Source organism: Schistocerca piceifrons, chromosome 2 (genome assembly GCF_021461385.2).
Source record: "Schistocerca piceifrons isolate TAMUIC-IGC-003096 chromosome 2, iqSchPice1.1, whole genome shotgun sequence".
NCBI classification, from domain to species: domain Eukaryota; kingdom Metazoa; phylum Arthropoda; class Insecta; order Orthoptera; family Acrididae; genus Schistocerca; species Schistocerca piceifrons.
In genome coordinates, this window is record NC_060139.1 from 778,705,668 (window position 1) to 778,710,002 (window position 4,335).

Consider the following 4,335-nt stretch of genomic DNA (forward strand, 5'->3'; position numbering starts at 1 on the left):
GTAAAATGGTTCCTCCATATATGATTAATTCAGCATTAATTCCATCTAGGCCAGAAGGTTTTGTTACATTTAAAGCTGTATTTAATCCTTTTTTTCTATTTCATCTACAGAGCTGTCTCAATTTTTATAGATTAATTTTCTTCATTATCTTCATCATACCATAAATTTCTTCAATGGTGTATCCATTGATTTTATGTATTATGTTAATAATTTCAGTATCTTTATCCGTTTCATTCTTATGGTTTATAAGTTTAAATGCTATATTCTGTTTTCTGCGAATGTCATGTTCAACATTAGCAGTAAATATTTCCCAAGATTCACTATGCTATCTTTTTATTAAATTATTTGTTTTATTTCTTTCGGGTTATAAGTTTTCCAGGCTTCATTTGTTCCTGTTTGTAAATAGGTGTAGAAAGCATTTTGTTTTTCCTTAATATTGTTAGCTTTTCCTGTATTCCATATTTTCAGACCCCTTTCTGGTCTGATTCTTTACTTTTCCCTAACATCTCATTAGCTGTTTTCAGCATTACTGTTTTTAATTTTTCCCACTCCAATATTGTCTTTAGTTTCAACCATTTGCAATTCGTGTGTGAGCCTTTGTTGATGTAAGTTCCTTGTGCTTTCTTCCTGTAGAATACGAACTTTTTATTTCAAGTTTTGGCATTGGGTTTCCTTTACTCTTTTTGTTTCCTCCGTCTTGCCCATATTTCGGTCTTCAAAGCAACTAGGAAACGGTCATTATTGAGCATATTTGGGGTGCCTTTCAATGTGCTGTTCAGAAGAGATCTCCATCCCTCATACTCTTACGGATTTATCGACAGCCCCGCAGAATTCATGACGTAAATTCCCTCCAGCACTACTCCAGACAATAGCAGAGTCTTTGTCACGTCGCAAGGCCTTCTTACGCGCTCGCTGGGGCCCTACACCGTATTAGGCAGGTTTACCACTGTTTTTGGCCCTTCAGTGTAAAAGACCTAATGAACAGCTAAGGAATCTCCTTCAGGCTGTTTACTGACGATGCTGTTAAACAGGGAGAAGTTACAAAATATAGGAAGAACTGCAGAATATCAACGCCGCTTGGTACAGAGATTGGTATTTGCCCATCAACGTAATCAAATAACGTATTTCGCATAAATAGACGAAAAGAACAATTATTGTTTGTGTACATGATTTGCGAAGAATCACTGGAAATAGTCACAGCTCTTAAAATCAGGGAGTGTGTGGATGGAGCTATTTAAAGTGTAGCGAACACATGAAACTAATCATACGAGGGGCGGATGCCAAACTGAGATTAAGCTATAGAGTCGTCTAGAAGTAGTCTAGAAGTGGTCAAACCACGAAATACACCTTTCTCTGCAGATACTTCAGTACTTACAGGATATGGCTGAGAGAGGAAATAGGGAAGACCCAAAGAAGAACAGCGTGTTTCGTCATGGCTTAGTTTAGTAAGTGCATTAGCGTCACAGAAATTTACATGTAATTATAGTGGCAGACGCTACAAGAGGGTGTTCGTTCCTAGAAGGGTAGGCCAACAGATATCTCACGAAAAGACCGTGGAGGTAAAACCAGAGAGATTATCAACAACTGTATTCCTTCGCATCATTCGAGACTGGGACAGGAAATGAGGGAAGTGGTAGCAGAGATGAAGTACCTTCCACTACACACAGTAAGGTAGCTTTGGGTGTATGGATGTAGATGTGTTTCTGAGATAGGGAACTGTGGTCCAGAAAAGAATGACTCGAAAGTTATGCGCCAAAATGAGAAAATTTCGAGTTTACTGTTGTCCTCCTCAATATCCTGTAGTGCAACAAGTGTATTGTTGCAGCGATGGTGCTCGAGAGTCACATATCTGGGCGGGAACTGCAATCTGATCACTACATCGGGCAGGCTGGAGTAGCAGAACTGCGAACATGTGTTTATACGTGACCCTAAAAATGCCTGAATATATGTAGCAGTGAACGATGAGCCTGAAACAACGCGGTGAAATTTATATTATAAATTACTTCATCACACAATATACAGCTGAAACTTCCTGGCAGATTAAAACTGTGTGCCCGACCGAGACTCGAACTCGGGACCTTTGCCTTTCGCGGGCAAGCACTTTCCCGCGAAAGGCAAAGGTCCCGAGTTCGAGTCTCGGTCGGGCACACAGTTTTAATCTGCCAGGAAGTTTCATATCAGCGCACACTCCGCTGCAGAGTGAAAATCTCATTCTGGAAACATCCCCCAGTCTGTGGCTAAGCCATGTCTCCGCAGTATCCTTTCTTTCAGGAGTGCTAGTTCTGCAAGGTTCGCAGGAGAGCTTCTGTAAAGTTTGGAAGGTAGGAAGCGAGATACTGGCAGAAGCAAAGCTGTGAGGACCGGGCGTGAGTCGTGCTTCGGTGGCTCAGATGGTAGGGCACTTGCCCGCGAAAGGCAAAGGTCCCGAGTTCGAGTCTCGGTCGGGCACACAGTTTTAATCTGCCAGGAAGTTTCATATCAGCGCACACTCCGCTGCAGAGTGAAAATCTCATTCTGAATATACAGCTGTTGATATTTCCAACAAAATATCAACAACTAAACTATGATTTTTAGTGGTCTAACAACAATTCGAATGCGTAGTAAGATTCTTGCCACGAGAAAAACAATAAAACCGCCGATATGTGGACTCTGGATGACTGTTTCGCAATATCTGGCAGCTCCGGCTGAATATTCGTAAACTATGAGCAGTGAAATCACAACACTGTACCATGTTTTCAAGAATTATGAACAGTGTTTACCAGAACTTAATGACGTTTATTCGGTTGTTTACGAGAGCTTATTTGATGTTCATTCCTAAACGAACTGTTCGATTTGCTGAGCTTGTTTGAGTTCGAAAATCAACCAACGAAATCTGTATAACCTCTGAGGATATCTCCAGCATTAGGAAACGAGATGTTCGGCGGAGAAATTCGTACCAGAGCACGGCCTAATGCCAATATAACAAAAAGCACGAAGAACGTAAATACCGGCCGTGAAGGCCTGGGTTACTTTGTGACTGCAGTGGCAGGGAGCAGTGTCGATGGCCTTTCGTGCACAGGTACCTAAAATACAGTTCCAGAAAGAACTATGATTGGCTGGCGGCTGGCCTCTAATACTTGACTCGCTGAGACGTCAGTCACGAAGTTATTTTAATCGTACTGGATATGTTGTGGCGGAGATAGAGCAGTAGACTCTAGCTCCAGCGGTCCGCTGCTCAGTCCTGCATAGGGCAGAGGTAGGGGGGAGGGGAAGGCAACTTTTTCTCGCTCCAGTCCATCCAGGACAGCCACTGGCCAATGTTGAATGAATAACAGGGATCTTTCCACGGATTATCAGGCGACAAGGTCAATGGGCCCACCATCCACCCACTCCTAGCGCTGCAGCGAAGAAAGGCTATCCCCAACTTACAGTCAGGACAATAGCCCGTTCACATTCATGTGCCACAGACTACCAACAAGGTTCGCAGGAGAGCTTCTGTTAAGTCTGGAAGGTAGGAGTCGAGGTACTGGCAGAAGTAAAGCTGTGACGACGGGGCGTGAGTCGTGCTTGGGTAGCTCAGTTGGTAGAGCAATTGCCCGTGAAAGGCAAAGGTCCCGAGTTCGAGTCTCGGTCCGGCACACAGTTTTAATCTGCCAGGAAGTTTGATATCAGCGCACACTCCGCTGCTGAGTGAAATTCTCATTCTAGAATTTCTGACCATTACACCGTCGCAGCACAATGGTCAACAGTGCTGCACGAACTACTCAAGTCCATTGTCCTCCCCAACACAAACTTTGATTCATATCTCCAGCTTATTTTCCCCTTATATTGTCGCTATTACCAGGTCTCTCCGGCATTGGAATAGCACCCTAGCATTGGACTTAATGGGGAAGTCCTGTACTACATGTGATCGTATAGACCTTATAATTAAATTTTCCCCTCGGACATTTCAGTCTCATCTTCATCTACAATAACGCTGGGGTACTATTCCAATGCCGGAGAGCCCTGGTGATAGTGACAATGTAAGGGGAAAATAAGCTGTAGATATGAATTGAAGTTTGTGTTGGAGAGGGCATTCGACTTGGGTATGTTGACCATAGTGCTGCGGTAATGTAACGGTCAACGATTCTGCGTAGTAATTTGTAGCCTATGTATGTCTTGCATTACTGAAAGTTTTCTAATACGTGGTGTTATACTGTAATCTGTGGTGACAAATAAATCAACTTGGGAAAAAAAGTAAGCAAGAAGACGCGGGTTCGGGTCCACGCCGCGGCACAAATTTAAATGCATTTCTTCAGTTTCCAATATTATCGTAGAATTCTTGTAGCGTTGCATATACATTCTCACTACAATACC

General features: G+C 42.9%; 1 non-coding gene across 1 annotated transcript; it reads left to right on the forward strand.

The window, feature by feature from the left end:
• The first annotated feature begins 3,543 nt into the window (after positions 1-3,543).
• On the forward strand, positions 3,544-3,618 carry Trnas-uga. The gene has a single exon. It is a non-coding gene; the product is annotated as a tRNA-Ser (tRNA).
• The last annotated feature ends 717 nt before the right edge of the window (positions 3,619-4,335 follow it).